The sequence below is a fragment of the Aethalodelphis obliquidens genome, unplaced genomic scaffold, assembly GCF_003676395.1.
Source record: "Aethalodelphis obliquidens isolate GAN/ISIS:26980383/991018 unplaced genomic scaffold, ASM367639v1 scaffold3, whole genome shotgun sequence".
Taxonomy (NCBI): domain Eukaryota; kingdom Metazoa; phylum Chordata; class Mammalia; order Artiodactyla; family Delphinidae; genus Aethalodelphis; species Aethalodelphis obliquidens.
The window spans coordinates 3,469,307-3,489,192 of NW_020837947.1; the positions used below are offsets into that span (position 1 = coordinate 3,469,307).

General features: G+C 36.7%; 1 protein-coding gene across 1 annotated transcript in view; it reads left to right on the top strand.

The window, feature by feature from the left end:
- PDE10A (phosphodiesterase 10A) overlaps positions 1 to 19,886 on the top strand; it is a 296,868-nt gene that overhangs the window by 121,456 nt on the left and 155,526 nt on the right. The window lies entirely within an intron of this gene.

The window sequence follows — 19,886 nt, forward strand, 5'->3', positions numbered from 1 at the left end:
TTTTTTTTTTTTTTTTTTTTTTTTTTCGGTACACGGGCCTCTCACTGTTGTGGCCTCTCCCGTTGCGGAGCACAGGCTCCGGACGCGCAGGCTCAGCGGCCATGGCCCACGGGTGCAGCTGCTCCACGGCATGTGGGATCTTCCCGGACCGGGACACGAACCCGTGTCCCCTGCATCGGCAGGCGGACTCTCAACCACTGCACCACCAGGGAAGCCCAAGGTCAGGAGGATTTTTAGGGCGTGTTTCTATTTCCAATGTGTGGACCCAGGAACAGAAAGTGTGACAGCTAGAAGGTCTTGGAGAATATTTTGTTGAAAATGAGAAAAGCCCATCCAAATACTTTCATTTTGTGTCAGTTTAGTCAAAGAAAATGAAGTAAGGAAAACTGCCGGAATAAGTAATTTGCACAACACTTTGTACATTATAAGTACTCAATAAATATTTATTTAATTTATTTTTTTAAACACTGATAAACCAGCCTCGTATGGAAATGATCTACATTAAGGGGACAGAAAATCGTGTAAGGGCATATTCTGCTTAGAGAAAGATCCTATATGAAAATTCAAATTTTTAAACAAATGAATAAAGGGGTGATTATTTAAATTACAAAATTATATTTGCCTTTAAAATGGTCAGCTTTCAGACTGCTTGCACGTGTTTCTTAATGATGACTGTGCTATCCAAAAAGCTAGTTTTTCTTCAATCATTTAGCATTTTATTCAGCACCTACTGTTTGCTTGGTGCTCAGAAGGCAAAACTTAAAAAATAGAGAACGCATGACATTTTATTTAAACTATGGTAATATTTATAACGGACTAATATTGTGTGACCATAGAGCAGTTGTAATTTTCAAGACAGCTCACATATATTGACCCTTTACATCTGGTTGAATTAATGAAGGTTAAGTAAGCTCATGTTCATTTGGCAGATGTTGGAACTGTGCAAGGGAAGCTAAAGGGTCACTAACGGTCCAGCGTTTATCACAAGACTGTGTCTCATTACATCTGCTTTATATTCAGTAAGATTCTGTAGCATAGCCCCTGCAGACTGTTTAAAGGCAAGGGTTAGCACTAAACTTATGTGAGTGGCATGGAAAAAGCATTGCCCAGTCTATCACGTACGTGTACCTGTAAATGTCAAGTAATTAACAATGAAAATGTTAGTGCTGTCAGCTGCCTTCAATGTTTACAAGAATGGTTTCTTTTTTTATCCAAAGAATATAGTTACATTTTTTCACCTCTCCATGATTCTGGAGATGGGATTTAATTTTCATTCAAATAAAACTGTTAGATATTTCATACTGAGAATTAGTGGGATTTAATTTATGCCCTCCAAACCTATTATATACAACCTAATATGTGGATTAAGTAGCATTTGCCCTTCTTGGTATATAACATACAGTTTCTATGCTAGTGTATATAATGTAGCAGGATATTAAGTTAACAGAGCATGAATTTGCCAAAGCATACAACGTTAGAAGACTTCAGTTAGTAAGACTAATCAGTGATGTGTTAACTATTAGGACATACCAGGAATAAGAAAAAACACGTAATTGAAACAGTTTACTTGGTACTTCATTTGGGGCACCTTCTCTCTTTTCCTTAAAATTACATTGTCTCAAATGGTGAAATTACATTTTCACATAGAACTTTCATATTCTTTTTCATAATGGAAAACAGAAAATGTGTTGAGTGTTGCATGCCTTAATCTAAATTACAAATAAACGTGAGTTCACCATCTGGTAACTAGAAGGGGGATAAAGTTAATATTAATTCATTTGTAAAGAGTTACTTGATGTATTTCGTTAATTCTGTTAACTGTACATATTACTGTTAAAGGTGTATCTTTAATATATTCTTTCTGAGAGTGTTTGGGCTCCTTAGCAATCCAATCAAGTTGATTGGGATTTTGATAATTTCGAAAGATTAAGTCAGGGCTTCCCTGGTGGCGCAGTGGTTGAGAGTCCGCCTGCCGATGCAGGGGACACGGGTTCGTGCCCCAGTCCGGGAGGATCCCACATGCTATGGAGCAACTAGGCCCGTGAGCCATGGCTGCTGAGCCTGCGAATCCAGAGCCTGTGCTCCGCAACGGGAGAGGCCACAGCAGTGAGAGGCCCGCGCACCGCAAAAAAAAAAAAAGATTAAGTCAGATCATCACAAATATTTTTAGTGATTATGAAACTAATTCAAATAAATTTAATAGCTTTGTTATAGACTAGATTGATTTCTGAAGCAATTTTTATATTATCTGTAAAGATCCTATCGGTGATAGCTATTATTCTTTCACTCAACATTGTTACTACATTTCCTAAATAAAAATTTTGTTTGCAAGGGATTCTAACTAATGAAAATGTTATGAGCTAATGGAGTTTTGAAAATACTTTGTTTTTGTTTCTTTTTATAAAAATTGTATTTGTTAATTGCACATATTATAGATAAAGATGTGTAATAGAAGTCATTGCATCTATTTAATACAATTTTTTCGGCATTTAAAATTTTGTTTCATATAACGCAGATTTTTAAAAATAAAATAAAAAGCCTGTGAAAGATAAGTGATATAACCATTTCCCTGTGTGTGTGTGTGTTTTAATCTACCCCTTAAAAGCTTCCTGAAGATTTAACATTGGTCTGGATTATTTGACCAAAGGTTGAATAATCATTTTTAGAAACATTCATTTGAGTGGTGAGTTGTAGCTGGAATGTGACCAGGTACTACTCATTTCTCTAGCTACTTATTCAGCATGCCAGTTGACAAAGATCTGTGTAGTACCTACTATGGGAGTGTAGTTGGAAAGCAAGGAATATAAATTGGATTCCCTCAAGGTCACTTTCTGATAGAGGAAAACAGGTAATAAACACATAAGCTAAGAATAAGATTTATTTCAGTATTTGTTGACTGTGTATATTTGAAATCATCTAGCATAAGGTCTAGCAAATAGAAATTTTTAGGAGAATTAGATTTGTTTGAGATTTTAAAATCCACATTGTTTGCTTTTGGATAGACAGAGCCTATGTTTCATATTAAGCATGTGCGCCTGTCCATCTGTCCTGTCCTGGGCTCTTTGTAAGTCACAGGAGCACTATTTCTCTGTTTACTGCCCTTAAGGGACTCATAATCTTGTGGTGTGGAAAGAAGATATGAAACTATGAGAGTATAGCAACTGAGGGTGTATAATCAAGTGTTAAATTGTGTGGTATAGTTTATCAAGACAACACTTGTGAGAATTGGGGTCACTAAGAGGTATGAAAATTGAGAAGGCTTTTTGCAGGAATTGGTTTTTGATTTAGGCAACTTGTTCCCCAGATCACCGCCAACATCACTTGGGAACTAGTTAGGAATGCCATAGGTTGGGTCTTAGCCCAGACCTCCTGAATCAGAAACTCCTGTGGTTGGATCAGCAATCTGTGTTTTAACAAGTGCCCACCGTTGTCCCCGGCCCCAGCCCTGGCCCCGGCCCCAGCCCCCATCCCCGGCCCCGGTAATTCTGATGCAAGCTAACACTTGAGAACCACAGCCTTGGGCACTGGGGTGGGGGCCTGTGGAGGAGTAAGTGTGGTGCTGCTGGCGAGCAACAGGAGAAAAGGCAGGGCTGCAGGACTTGCTGGGATTTCCTTCTGGGAGAGGCCGAAGAGGGAGGATTTGTCACAAAATTCTGGGTAGAAGCAAGTTGATAGAAAGCAGTAGGGTGGTCGAAAGCAAGTTGGCTAAAACAGCTCAAATAGAAGTTTGGTTAAAGAGAATACGTTCAGTCACTCTTCTTTTCTTTTTAGAAAAGTTTCTGGATTTTTGTTTGTTTGTTTGTTTGCCTTTGTAGTGCTGGCAGTTTTGATACGCTGTGGAGTCACTTGGTATAGATTTTACATCTGGAAAATATTTTTTCTTATTCTAAGAATGGGAGAAGTTGCTGTTAAAATTTTTGTCTTTCTACTCTCATTTTATTTTAGCTATTTATTCATGTCCTGCATTGACTGTAATAGGAAAAGCAGAAACAATGTAAAAATCCAAAATAGGTGTTTAATTGATAGCTTTGCTAAGTATGGTGAGTTGCAGAGCTACGTGGTGAGTTGCAGAGCTACGTATATTATCACATTTTTGCAAGATAATAATCACACAAATGCATAGACAAAGGGCTAGTAAAATATATGTCATTGTGGTTGTTTTTGGGGATTTATAGGTGTGTTTATATCCTTATATGTGTTGCTGTTATAATAAGAAATAATTAGAAGAAATATTAAAAGAAAGTTTTTAGAGTTTTTCTTATATGGAGGGTTTTGCCCCAAATTTCAGTACTTCTAATTCAGTTTAAACCAGTTATCCACTGCTTGTTTGGCTACTTTTCTGTTGCAAGGGATAATAAACATTTATTCTATATTTACTAATCCCTTTATTATTGGCTTTTCCTCCCCCTCCCCCATGTGTTATCTTCGGTGACATAGATTATCACACAGGAAGTTGGTGGCTGAAATGGGGTCTAGCAAAGCACACAGCTTAGTTTTTTCCCAGAGTCATCATTTTGGGTTTACAAATTATTTTACTCAAATTTACCAAATATCTTCTGTATGTTTAGCATTTGCTAATAAGCATCAGACATGAATTCAGTTGTAATGGAATTTGCTCTCTAAAGGGGGCAAAAAATATTAAGTAATTTGACCATAATTATTTATATCAGTTATATAAGTTTTTTCCTTGTGATGAGAACTTTTAGGATCTATTCTCTTAGCAGCTTTCAAATACCATGCAGCCGTGGTAACTCTAGTCATCATGCTGTACGTTGAATCCTCAGTATTTACTTATCACATAACTTGAAGTTTGTACCTTTTGATCACTTTCACTCAATCTCCTCATCCTAAATCAGTTTACAAAGTGTTAAGGTTGAAAGCTTTTTCTTGAAGGTCAGGCACAAGACAAGCTTGTCCACTCTCACCACTTCTATTCAACATGGTACTGGAAGTCCTGGACAGAACAATAAGGCAAGAAAAAGATATAAAAAGCATCAGAATTGGAAAGGAGGATGTAAAAGGGTCTCTATTTGCAGATTACATGATTTTATATATAGAAAATACTGAAGACACTGCCAAAAAGTTGTTAGATCTAATCAGCTCATTCAGGAAAATTGAAGAACACAAAAATCAGTAGTGTTTCTGTACACTAACAATGTATTATTTGAAAAAGAATAAAACAATCTCATTTACAATAGCATCAAAAACAATAAAATTCTTAGGAATACATTTCACCAAGGAGGTGAAATACCTCTACTCTGCAAGACACTGATGAAAGAAATCAAAGAAGACACAAATAAATTGAAAGGTGTACTGTGTTCATGGATTGGAAGAATTAATATTGTTAAAATGTCCATACTACCCAAAACCATCTGTAGATTTAACGCAATCCCTATCAAGATTCCAGCGTCAACTTTTTTACAGAAGTAGAAAAAAAATCCTAAAAGTTACATGAAACCATAAAAGACCCTAAATAGCCAAAGAATACTGAGAAAGCACAAAGTGGTAGGTATCACACTTTATGATTTCAAGGTATAGTACTTAAAACAGTATGGTACTATATGAAAAAAGACAAATAGATCAATGGAATAGAATCAAGAGCCCAGAAATACACCCAAACATATGTCAACTAATACTTGACCATGGAGCCAAGAATACTAAAAGGAGAAAAGACAGTCTTCAGTAAATGGTGCTGGGAAGATTGAATTTTCACACGTAGAAGAATGAAACTTAGACCCCTGTCTTATACCATTCACAAAGATTAACATAAAATGAATCAAAGACTTAAATGTAAGACCTGAAACCATGAAACTCCTAGACAAAAACAAAGGAAAAATAGCTTCTTGACATTGGTGTTGGCAATGATGTTTTAGATATGACATCTCCAAACACAAGCAACAAAAACAAAACTAAGCAAGTCTAAGAGACTACATGGAGCTAAAAGCTTCTGCACAACAAAAGAAACAATGAATAAAATGAAAAGCCATCCTATAGAATGGGGAAAAATTTGCAAACAATCTCATAAGAAATTAATACATCAAAATAAGTGAGGAACCCATTCAATTCAATAGCAACAACAGTAAAAGAAAAAAAATAATCCAATTTAAAAATGGGCAAAGGACCTGAATAGACATTTTTCCAAAAGAGATATGGGAATAGCCAACAGGTACATGAAAAGATGTTCAACTTCTGGAATCATTAGGGAAATGCAAATCAAAACCACTTCACCCCTGTTTGAGTGGCCATCATCAAAAACACAAGAGCTTTGGGACTTCCCTGGTGGTCCAGTGATTAAGACTCCATGCTTCCACTGCAGGGGCATGGGTTCGATACCTGGCCAGGGAACTAAGATCCCGCATGCCACGTGGTGTGGCCGAAAAAAAAAAGGCCAAGAGCTAACAAATGCTGGCAAGGATGTGGAGAAAAGGGTATCCTAGTGCACTGTTGGTAGGAGTCTAAATTGGTACAGTCACTGTGGAAAACAGTATGGAGTTCCTTAAAAAAATAAAAATACTATTATCATAGGGTCCAGCAATTGCACTCTTGGGAATATATCTGAAGGAAATGAAAACACTCTGTCAAAGAGATATCTGCACCCCGATGTTTTCCTGCAGCATTATTTACAATAGCCAAGACATGGAAGCAACCTAAGTGTCCACTGATGAACAAATAAAGAAGTTGTGGTATATATATTACAACGGAATATTATTCAGTTATTTAAAAAAGGGGAAATCCTGCCACTTGTGACAACATGGATGGACTTTGAGGGTATTTTGCTAAGTCAGAGAAAGACAAATGCCGTAAGATCTCACTTTTTTTTAATGTTGAATCAAAAAAAAATAACTGAAAAGGAGACCAGATTTGTGGTTACTAGAGGTTGGAGGTGGGGTGATGGGAGGGGGGATTCGGATGAAGGTGGTTAAAAGGCACACATTTCCAATTATAAGATAATTAATACTAGGAATGTAATGTAAAACATGATGACTGTAGTTAACCCTGGTATGTGATACACCAGCTGTTAAGAGAGTAGACTGTAATGTAAGAGTTCTCATCACAAGGAAAAATTTTTTTCTTCTTTTCTTTTTTTAAATTTGTATCTATATAAGATGATGGATAGAAACTAAACTTACTGTGGTAACCATTTCACAATATATGTAAGTCAAATCTTTATGCTGTATACCCTGAACTTGTATAGTGCTGTATGTCAATTATATCTCGGTAAAACTAGAAAAAAATCTTTTAAAAATGTGCTAAAAAGGAAGGTTGGTGTTTAAGCTCAGGCCTGAAGGATGAATTTGCTATTTTTTTTGGCTGCACTGGGTCTTCGTTGCTGCGTGCGGGCTTTCTCTAGTTGCGGCGAGCGGGGGCTACTCTTCGTTGCAGTGCGCGGCCTTCTCGTTGCAGTGGCTTCTCTTGTTGCGGAGCATGGGCTCTAGGCACGTGGACTTCAGTAGTTGTGGCGCGTGGGCTTCAGTAGTTGTGGCTTGCGGCTCTAGAGCGCAGGCTCAGTAGTTGCGGCACAGGGGCTTAGTTGCTCCGCGGCACGTGGGAATCTTCCCGGACCAGGGCTCGAACCCGTGTCACCTGCATTGGCAGGCAGATTCTTAACCACTGTGCCACCAGGGAAGTCCAGAATTTGCAATTCTATTAGAGGAGAGGGAGAAAGAGTTGGAGGACTCCAAAGGTGGAAGGGGTTTTGTTGGAGAATTGTGGAGGAGGAGGATGCGGGTGTGAGCAGAGAATGATCCTACAAGACTGTTCAGGTCATATTTAAGGGCTTTGGATTTTATCTTGAGAGTAACATGAAGGTATCGAAAGATTTGAAGGAAGTCTGATAAGACATATTTTGAATGGATTTTCACAATCTATAATATCTTGTTTGGTATGAAAAAAAATCAATGCAGTGAAGTTTCAGCCTCTGGTCAGTTGTCATCTTCCCAGAACTCATCAGCACATCTGTCTGATGGTTTGTTGTGTCAGTATCAGTTGATAACTTACTTGCAGATATCTTAATGCAGTAGCTCAGTATTTTGAAAAGTGTGTATCTCTCACGTTTATGAAATATCAAGGAATAAAGTTTTGCTGGGAACTTTTTATAGAACCTGTATGACTAATATTTTCAAGTGGAGTAAATAAATGTTCACGTTGGTTTTGGCACGATTTAAAACCTAATGGTAAAACATTGAATGTATTTGGGGAAAAGTGAACATTGAGTGAACAAGATTCAGGAAGAGAGAAAGCACTCATTTCTTTAATCTGTATAAATCACGAAACATTATCAAGAATGACTCATAAAGCACAGAACATTGAGAAGAGACACAACAAAACAAGAATGGTTCTCAAACTTCCAAAACAATTGAACAGAAAATGATAAAAATGATGAAAGGAATGATTTATCTTGGAGTAATTTTATAAACAAATGTAATCAACAAATGAACCATTAATACTAGGGATGTTTTAGAAATTAATCTCAGACTAAGGATTTTAAAAGTCAAGGGTCCTTAGAGTAATCAGAGTTGAAACTCCTTATTTTGGAATTTATGTGATGTTCTTCACTTAAAGAGTTTACCTAAAATATATATAAACAAGCGTATTTATTTTCCTAATTATATATGTATGAGATTTATTTGAGATGGACTTATTAGTAATATTTCTCACAGCCTTGAAATGTTTTTAGACATCAATGGAGGCACTCAGATTTCAGTGTGGCTTATAATGGTCCTTATACTGTAGTGCCTATTCAGCTTTCTATACATTCTTTTACTGTGGGGCTAAGAAAATTAAGTTCTAGACTGAGTCCTATTAGAACTTTCTTCATAAATTTTTTATATGAAAGTATAATACAAAGAAACTTAAAATGTGTTAATTTATTGGCAATTTCTAAGATACGTGACTTCAGTTCTTTTTCTGTGTTTGATACTCTGAGGAGGAAATTAGAAGTGACTTTAGAAGCAAAATACTTTTTCTGATATTTTTTCACATAAAAAGACTTATGCATTCCCCATACACATTTAAAAATGTAACATGTAGCATATATTTAAATTATTTTTGTTTTAAGAGTTGCAAATCCATTTCTTAGAACAGTATCCCGTTATGCAGAATTCTTGCTCTAAATATTCATTGAAGGAAGGAATTCACTTAAGTTAAATATGGACATGCAAAGTTTCAGTAAAACTGGGGATTACTCATATAAATCAATCAAAGCTTTATGAAATGAAATTAGTGCCTGGCTAGTAAACACTTATAGAAAGAATGAATAAGTGAATGTAGTGAAGCCCATAAGATTACAGAAATTCCCTATACTGTTTTGTAAAAAGAAAATTTTAAAAACTGGTTTTTATGCTATTAAGGAAAAACAACAATAACAATACTCTAACAGGAAAGAGCAGGTATAGGAGATGCTCCTATGGATAAAAAATATATATATTAACTTACTCAAATAGTAAAAACAAGCAGAGATCTCAGTAAAGTTATAAATTGTGTAAAAAATGAATTTTTTCAAATGATAATGGCAAATAATAATGTGGTGCTTATTTGCCAACTACTATTTTAAGTGCTTTAGATAAATTAATTCAGCTAATCCTTACAACAATATTATGAGAAGGATATTATCACCATCTCCAACTTACAGATGAGGAAACTGAAATAGATCTGTAAAGCATCAGAGCTGGGATATGAACACAAGTATTGAAAGCAGGGCCTGGGGCTTCCCTGGTGGCACAGTGGTTAAGAATCCACCTGCCAGTGCAGGGGACATGGGTTCAATCCCCGGTCTGGGAAGATCCCACCTGCCACGGAGCAACTGAGCCCGTGCACCACAACTACTGAGACTGCACTCTAGAGCCCGCGAGCCCCAACTACTGAAGCCCGCGTGCCACAACTACTGAAGCCCGCGTGTCACAACTACTGATGTTCACGCACCTAGAGCCCGTGCTCTGCAACAAGAGAAGTCACCGCAATGAGAAGCCCGCACATTGCAAAGAAGAGTAGCCCCCGCTCACTGCAACTAGAGGAAGCCTGAGTGCAGCAACGCAGCCATAAATAAATAAATAAATTTATAAAAAAAAGAAAGAAAGAAAGCAGGGCTTGGAAGATATATTTATACACCTATGTGCATCATAACATGATTAGCAATGGCCAATGGTGGAAGCAGCCCTAGTGTCCATTGATGGATGAGTGGATAAGCAAAATGTGGTCTATCCATACAGTGGAATATCATTCAGCCTTAAAAAAGAAGGGAATTCTGACACATGCTACAACATAGATGAACCTTGAGGGCATGATCCCATCACAAAAGGACAAATACTGTGTGTTTCTCGTAATACGAGGCACCCAGAGTAGACAGCTTCTTAGAGACAGAAAGTAGAATGGTGGTTGCCAGGGGCTGGGGGAGGGAGGGATGGGGAATCAGTGTTTAACGGGTACAGAGTTTCAGTTTTGCAAGATGAAAAAGTTCTGGAGATTGATTGCACCATAACGTAAATATAGTAAACACCACTGAACTGCATGCTTAGAAGTGGTTAAAATGGTAAATTTTATGTTGTGTATTTTATCAAAAAGTTTTTACTTAAAAATTTAAAAGAAATTCCAATCAACTATCACATCATTTAGGAAGCCTTTGGGGGACACTCCCAGGTTGATTTAGATGGGCCAATTGCTCCCCATGGCACCCCAGCTTGCTCTCCTGGCTCTGGGATACTGTGCATAGGAGTAAGTCCATGGTTTGTGAGGCTTGAGAGAGAGACCCTCTTGAAGAAAATTTGGTATAAAAGCAAGTATTTCTTTTCTTTCTTTAATTTTAATTTTATTGGAGTATAGTTGATTTACAATGTAGTGTTAGTTTCAGGTGTACATCAAAGTGATTCAGTTATGCATATACATATATTCATTCTTTTTTAGATTCTTTTCCCATATAGGTTATCACAGAATATTGAGAATTCCCTATGCTATACAGTAGGTCCTTGTTAGTTATCTACTTTATATATAGTAGTGTGTATATGTTAATCCCAAACTCCTGATTTATCCCTCCCCATTCCATGTTTCCCCTTTTGTAACCATTAGTTTGTTTCTGATATCTGTAAGTCTGTTTCTGTTTTGTAAATACGTTTATTTGTATCATTTTAAAAAATTAGATTCCACATATTCATATGATATTTTTCTTTGTCTGACTTACTTACTGTGGTAATCTCTAGGTTCATCCGAAAGTGAATATTTCTTTGGACTGGGAAAATAAATGACCTTAAATTAAGAATTTTTAAAAGCTGAAAAATCTACGAACATTACACAAATCCAGAAAATTAACATAATACTGTATTAACTTCAGTTATTTCCACTTTTGAGGAATTGTGAATAATACTAATGCAATTTTAAATAACTCCCTAGAAGAACAGTTTCATGGGAAATGCTGGGTCATGTTGCTTTCACTGGACTGTTTTTATTTGTTGACTTATGTTTTGGTCTTTCTGATGAGAGTTTAATCTTATCTCTTGGATAGGGATTTTTGAGTCTTCTGAGTCCATTTAAGACATCGTAAGATGTGTTTAGATGTGCAAAAAATATCATCTGTTTCATACTTATCCTACTTAGCTTCGATTTCTTAGAGATTTATTTTATTTACTAGGTTTCTGATTGTAAGAAGGAATCATTTGGTGGTAGAGCTTTCCAGGGTTGGCTAAGCCTCTAATCTCTTATGCAATGTTTGACATAATGGGCAATAGTAAATGTTCACTTAATGAATAAGAGATTGAATAAGTGAATGAATAATTCACAAGCACTCTAATGTATACAATGAAATTCGTTTTGATTCATGGTAAGATAGTGATATAAGGTTATTATCTTAGCTCATATATTAAAAATCAGCATTTTGTATTACTTTGAACTGGAATCTTTAGAGTAATTTATATATTGCTTACCACAGAAAATGAGTCACTTGTTAGTGCCCAAGGCCACATTGTCTAAAGGTAGCTGTTATTTTATTCTACTATGTCCTTGTAGTTGTCGAACATGGTAAAAAGGGAATAATTATATATGCAATTCAAAGTGAAATATGATACTTATGATTATTTTAAATATTTTTCAACTGCTGTTTTCCTTTAATGATTTAATTTGGATACATGATAGAGGGGGAGGGTGTGACCAATTTATTCTAAAGCCCCAGAAGCTCTCATAGGTCTCATGTTAACCTCACTTTTCCATTCATTAATGAAAAATTACTTTTGGAAATGTAAAAGTTGCTTATAATTTGTTCTTGCTTTTTTTTTTTTTTTTTTTTTACGGTACGCGGGCCTCTCACTGTTGTGGCCTCTCCCGTTGCGGAGCACAGGCTCCGGATGCGCAGGCTCAGCGGCCACGGCTCACGGGCCCAGCCGCTCCGCGGCATGTGGGATCTTCCCGGACTGGGGCACGAACCTGTGTCCCCTGCATCAGCAGGCGGACTCTCAACCACTGCGCCACCAGGGAAGCCCTGTTCTTGCATTCTTAACATGCAAAGTGGTGTCAGACTACTAAGTGCTTTTATACTGTCATCAGAAATAGTGCCAGCAAGTAAGCTTTCATGTGTGATGTGGTAGTAGAAGGTTCTTTGGATCAATAAAAACAGGTGAGGGACAGCCTGTTTTGGATGTGTGTAGATCTTTGGGAATAATGTAACTCAATAAAGCAATCATTAATTTGACAGTTTAGGAGTTTTGTATTTTTGAATATCAGGGTTAGAATAGGGAAGCAGTATGGTGGTTATAAGTAATTACGGTCAGAAAATATAATTAAAATTGCAGTATTCAGACAGTTTGCTGTAATTCTGCTGTTCCTCTGGACTGTTTGTAACATTAGAATGATCCTATATTTACCTTCTGATTCTTACTATGCTTTCATGCTTCCTGAGACAGTAAATTGAGTTGTAAAAAGTTAATTTGACTGAACGTATACATCTGTGATGCTGCTGGGAGTATATTTTAAAAAGAAAACCTAATAGGGATACCATCATTTGGTTGTTAACTCTATAACTTATTTCTGGAGAAGTTCGAGAATTAACTTAATTTCAATATTATTGTAATTACACTGTAATTATACTCTTATTTCTTGGTAATAGCACACAGGTAGACTCAGTTTCACATACAAAAATACTAATCTGTTACTTCCTGACTGCCACTCCAGCATGGTGGGCTTCAATAAGTATTTGTCGCACCATCTGCAGGAGGTGTAGCTTAGGTTAGCTATCAATTTATACAGTTACGTGGTAACTGTATTTGTTATCCACTCATTTATTTGTTCACTCATATATTTACTACATGCTAGTCAAAGCGGTTCTAACCAAGTCAAGTGATTCGGTGTATGATTAGGCCGTCTGGTCTGCCAGCCCAACAATGTTAGATGAAAAGTTGGAGAATGTTACCTTTTGTAATTTATTGTCATTTAAAATATATTTATCCTTTCCTTATTTTCTTAGCAAAAAAAAAAACACACAGGCGGGTTCTCCTCATTCTAGTAGATGTTCTACTGCAACCAAATTTTGGAAATGCATATTTGTTAATGAAATTAAATTTGTTTCACTTTTAAAGTCAAGTGCTGAAATTAATTTCATAATATTTTCCTCTCTTTTTGATAGATGCAGTTGAGGTTCTGTTACATTTAATTATCAAATAAGATTTAAATCCTGGGATATATTTATTTAACATAGGTTAAATTAGCTTTGCCCAAGAAGAACCTGATTTCTACTACCAGATAATTAAAAAAACTGGAAACAATAGTTTCTATAAGTTTAGAAGGGTGGCTTAAACTGATGTTGAGGATTCCCGTTTCATCGTGTTTGAATTTATGTACACAAGTACTTCATGACTTAATGGACATGTAATTCCTTCATAGCAAACTTAATGGACATGTAATTACTTTGTAGCAACAGATGTGCTGGGCCTATTTTAACAGGAATTTTTAACTTGAAAGCATCTGTTTAATCCTAACTTTAGAAATAGGGAGAATTTTGAAGATGAGAGGAATACGGGTAGAGCACAATTTTTGGGGGGCAGTGGATATTGGGAGTCCAGTTATGGACATGTTAAGTTTGAGATGTTTATTAGACCTAAAAATATAGGGTCAGATAGGCAGTTGGATATTTGAGTCTGAAATTCAGAGTACGCTTAGGGCTGAAGAAATGAATTTGAAATCATGAGCATATAGACAGCATTTAGAGCCACGAGACTATATGAGTAAGTGTAGACAGAGGTTCAAGGACTAGGCGCCCTGTAGAATTTCAACATAGGAGTTTGAGGAAAAGGATCTAGCAAGAGAAACAGAAGGGAAGTAAGTGTTCAGTGAGCTAGGAAGACAACTGAGAGAGTGTGGTGTCCTGGGAGCCAAGGGCAGAAAACCTATGGGATGGAGTGAACAGCCGTGTCAGACGCTGCTGGTGAATCAAGTGAGATGAGGATGAAGAAATGATCGTTTACTATAGCAATGAGGAAGTATTAGTGATTTGGCTAAGCGCGGTTTTGGTGGAGTGGTACAGTTGATTGGGGTGGGATTAAGAGAGAGTGGGAGGAGAGGGCTTGGAGGTGAAGTGTATATACAAGTCTTTTTTTTTTAACATCTTTATTGGAGTATAATTGCTTTACAGTGTTGTGTCAGTTTCAGCTGTATAACAGAGTGAATCAACTATACATATACATATATCCCCATATCCCCTCCCTCTTGCATCTCCCTCCCACCCTCCCTATTTCCACCCCTCTAGATGGTCACAGAGCACCGAGCTGATCTCCCTGTGCTATGAGGCTGCTTCCCACTAGCTATCTGTTTTACATTTGGTAGTGTATATATGTCAATGTTACTCTCTCACTTCGTCCCAGTTTACCCTTCCCACTCACCGTGTCCTCAGGTCCATTCTCTATGTCTGCGTCTTTATTCCTGTCCTGCCCCTAGGTTCATCAGAACCATTTCTTTTTTTTTTAGATTCCATATATATGTGTTAGCATACGGTATTTGTTTTGCTTTTTTTACTTACTTCACTCTGTATGACAGTCTCTAGGTCCATCCACCTCACTACAGATAACTCCATTTCTTTCTATGGCTGAGTAATATTCCATTGTATATATGTGCCACATCTTCTTTATCCAGTCATCTGTCGATGGACCACTTAGGTTGCTTCCGTGTCCTGCTATTGTAAATAGAGCTGCAATGAACAGGCTGTTCATTGTGGTACATGTCTCTATTTTAATTATGATTTTCTCAGGGTGTATGCCCAGTAATGGGATTGCTGGGTCGTATAGTAGTCCTAGTTTTAGTTTTTTAAGGAAGCTCCATACTGTTCCCCATAGTGGCTGTATCAATTTACATTCCCATCAACAGCACAAGAGGGTTCCCTTTTCTCCACACCCTCTCCAGCATTTATTGTTTGCAGATTTTTTGATGATGGCCACTCTGACCAGTGTGAGGTGATACCTTATTGTAGTTTTGATTTGCATTTCTCTATTTATTAGTGATGTTGAGCATCCTTTCATGTGGTTGTTGACAATCTGTATATCTCCTTTGGAGAAATGTCTATTTAGATCTTCTGCCCATTTATTGGATTTGTTTGTTTGTTTGTTTTGATATTGAGCTGCATGAGCTGCTTGTAAATTTTGGAGATTAATCCTTTGTCAGTTGCTTCATTTGCAAATATTTTCTCCCATTCTGAGGGCTGTCTTTTCGTCTTTTTATGGTTTCCTTAGCTGTGCAAAAGCTTTGAAGTTTCATTCGGTCCCATTTGTTTATTTTTGTTTTTATCTCCATTTCTCCAGGAGGTGGGTCAAAAAGGATCTTGCTGTGATTTATGTCAAAGAGTGTTCTTCCTATGTTTTCCTCTAAGAGTTTTATAGTGTCTGGGCTTACATTTAGGTCTTTAATCCATTTTGAATTTGTTTTTGTGTATGGTGTTAGGAAGTGTTCTAATTTCATTCTTTTAGATGTAGCTGTCCAGTTTTCCCAGCACCACTTATTGAAGAGACTGTCTTTTCTCATTGTATATTCTTGCCTCCTTTATCAAAGATAAGGTGACCATATGTGCATGGGTTTATCTCTGGGCTTTCTATCCTGTTCCATTGATCTATTTTTCTGTTTTTGTGCCAGTACCATACTGTCTTGATTACTGTAGCTTTGTAGTATAGTCTGAAGTCAGGGAGTCTCATTCCTCCAGTTCCATTTTTGTTTCTCAAGATTACTTTGGCCATTCGGGTTCTTTTGTGCTTCCAAACAAATAGTGAAATTTTTTGTTCTAGTTCTGTGAAAAATGCCATTGGTAGTTTGATAGGGATTGCATTGAATCTGTAGGTTGCATTGGGTAGGAGAGTCATTTTGACAATGTTGATTCTTCCAATCCAAGAGCATGGTATATTTCTCCATCTGTTTGTATCATCTTTAATTTCTTTCATCAGTGTCTTATCATTTTCTGCATACAGGTCTTTTGTCTCCTTAGGTTTATTCCTAGGTATTTTTTTCTTTTTGTTGCAATGGTAAATGAGAGTGTTTCCTTAATTTCTCTTTCTGATTTTTCATCCTTAGTATATAGGAATGCAAGAGATTTCTGTTCATTAACTTTGTATCCTGCTATTTTACCAATTCACTGATTAGCTCTAGTAGTTTTCTGGTAGCATCTTTAGGATTCTCTCTATATAGTATTATGTGATCTGCAAGCAGTGACAGTTTTACGTCTTCTTTCCTGATTTGAGTTCCTTTTATTTCTTTTTCTTCTCTGTTGCTGTGGCTAAAACTTCTAAAACTATGTTGAATACTAGTGGTGAGAGTGGGCAACCTTGTCTTGTTCATGATCTTAGTGGAAATGTTTTCAGTTTTTCACCATTGAGAATGTTGTGGGCTGTGGGTTTGTCATATATTACCTTTATTATGTTGAGATAAGTTCCTTCTATCCCTACTTTCTGGAGAGTTTTTATCATAAATCCGTGCTGAATTTCATCGAAAGCTTTTTCTGCATCTATTGAGATTATCATTTGGTTTTATCTTTCAGATTGTTAATATGGTGTATCTAATTGATTGATTTGCATATGTTGAAGAATCCTTGCATTCCTGGGATAAATCCCACTTGATCGTGGTCTATGATCCTTTTAATGTGCTGTTGGATTCTGTTTGCTAGTATTTTGTTGAGGATTTTTGCATCTATGTTCATCAGTGATATTGGCCTGTAATTTTCTTTTTTTGTGACATCTTTGTCTTGTTTTGGTATCAGGGTGATGGTGGCCTCGTAGAACGAGTTTGAGAGTGTTCCTCCCTCTGCTATATTTTGGAAGAGTTTGAGAAGAATAGGTGTTAGCTCTTCTCTAAATGTTTGATGGAATTCGCCTGTGAATCCATTTGGTCCTGGGCTTTTGTTTGTTGGAAGATTTTTAATCACAGTTTCAATTTCAGTGCTTGTGATTGGTCTGTTTATATTTTCTATTTCTTCCTGGTTCAGTCTCGAAATGTTCTGCTTTTCTAAGAATTTGTCTATTTCTTCCAGGTTGTCCATTTTATTGGGATATAGTTGCTTGTAGTAATCCCTCATGATTCTTTGTATTTCTATATTGTCAGTTGTTCCTTCTCCATTTTCATTTCTAATTCTATTGATTTGAGTCTTCTCCCTTTTTTTCTTGATGAGTCTGGCTAGTGGTTTATCAATTTTGTTTATCTTCTCAATGAACCAGCTTTCAGTTTTATTGATCTTTGCTATTGTTTCCTTCATTTCTTTTTCATCTATTTCTGATCTGATCTTTATGATTTCTTTCCTTCTGCTACCGTTGGGGTTTTTTGTTCTTCTTTCTCTAATTGCTTTAGGGTTAAGGTTAGGTTGTTTATTTGAGATGTTTCTTGTTTCTTGAAGTAGGATTGCATTGCTATAATCTTCCTTCCTAGAACTGCTTTTGCTGCATCCCATAGGTTTTGGGTCGTCGTGGTTTCACTGTCATGTGTGTCTATATTTTCTGATTTCCTCTTTGATTTCTTCAGTGATCTCTTGGTTATTTAGTAATGTATTGTTTAGCCTCCATGTGTTTGTATTTTTTTACAGATCTTTTCCTGTAATTGCTATCTAGTCTCATAGTGTTGTGGTTGGAAAGGATACTTGATACGATTTCAATTTTCCTAAATTTACCAAGGCTTGATTTGTGACCCAAGATATGATCTATCCTGGAGAATGTTCCATGAGCACTTGAGAAGAAAGTGTATTCTGTTGTTTTTGGCTGGAATGTCCTATAAATATCAATTAAGTCCATCTTGTTTAACATATTGTTTACAGCTTGTGTTTCCTTATTTATTTTCATTTTGGATGACCTGTCCATTGGTGAAAGTGGGGTGTTAAAGTCCCATTCTATTATTGGGTTACTGTTGATTTCCCCTTTATGGCTGTTTGCATTTGTCTTATATCTTGAGGTTCTCCTATGTTGGGTGCATAAACATTTTCAGTTGTTATATCTTCTTCTTGGATTGATCCCTTGATCACTATGTAGTGTCCTTCTTTGTCTCTTGTAATACTCTTTATTTTAAAGTCTTTTTTGTCTGATATGAGAATTGCTACTCCAGCTTTCTTTTGATTTCCATTTGCATGGAATATCTTTTTCCATTCCCTCACTTTCAGTCCGTATGTGTCCCTAGGTCTGAAGTGGGTCTCTTGTAGACAGCATATATACTGGTCTTGCTTTTGTATCCATTCAGCCGGTCTATGTCTTTTGGTTGGAGCATTTAATCCTTTTACATTTAAGGAGTTATCGATATGTGTGTTTCTATTACCAATTTCTGAATTGTTTTGGGTTTGTTGTTGTCAGTCTTTTCCTTCTCTTGTGTTTCCTGCCTAGAGAAGTTCCTTTAGCATTTGTTGTAGAGCTGGTTTGGTAGTCCTGAATTCTCTTAGCTTTTGATTCTCTGTAAAGGTTTTAATTTCTCTGTTGAATCTGAATGAGATCCTTGCTGGGTGGAGTAATCTTGGTTGTAGGTTTTTCCCTTTCATCACTTTAAATATGTCCTGCCACTCCCTTCTGGCTTGCAGAGTTTCTGCTGAAAGATCAGCTGTTAACCTTATGGGGATTCCCTTGTATGTTATTTGTTGCTTTTCCCTTGCTGCTTTTAATATTTTTTCTTTGTATTTAATTTTTGATAGTTTGATTAATACATGTCTTGGTGTGGTTCTCCTTGGATTTATCCTGTATGGGACTCTCTGTGCCTCCTGGACTTGATTATTTTCTTTCCCGTATTAGGGAAGTTTTCATCTATAATCCGTTCAAATAGTTTCTCAGTCCCTTCCTTTTTCTCTTCTTCTTCTTCTAATTGGAATGTTAGTGTGTTTAATGTTGTCCCAGAGGTCTCTGAGACTGTCCTCAATTCTTTTCATTCTTTTTTCTTTATTCTGCTATGTGGTAGTTATTTCCACTATTTTATCTTCCAGGTCACTTATCCATTCTTCTGCCTCAGTTATTCTACTATTGATTCCTTTTAGAGAATTTTTAATTTCATTTATTTTGTTGTTCGTCATTATTTGTTTGCTCTGTAGTTCTTCTAGTTTCTTGTTAAAAGTTTCTTGTATTTTCTGCATTCTACTTCCAAGATTTTGGATCATCTTTACTATTAGTACTCTGAATACTTTTTCAGGTAGACTGCCTACTTCGTCTTCATTTGTTTGGTCTGGTGGGTTTTTACCCTGCTCTTTTATCTGCTGTGTGTTTCTTTACCATCTCATTTTGCTTAACTTACTGTGTTTGGGGTCTCCTTTTTGCAGGCTGCAGGTTTGTAGTTCCCGTTGTTTTTGGTGTCTGCCCCCAGTAGCTAAGGTTGGTTCAGTGGGTTGTGTAGGCTTCCTGGTAGAGGGGATTGGCGCCTGTGTTCCGGTGGGTGGGGCTGGATCTTGTCTTTCTGGTGGGCAGGGCTACATCTGATGG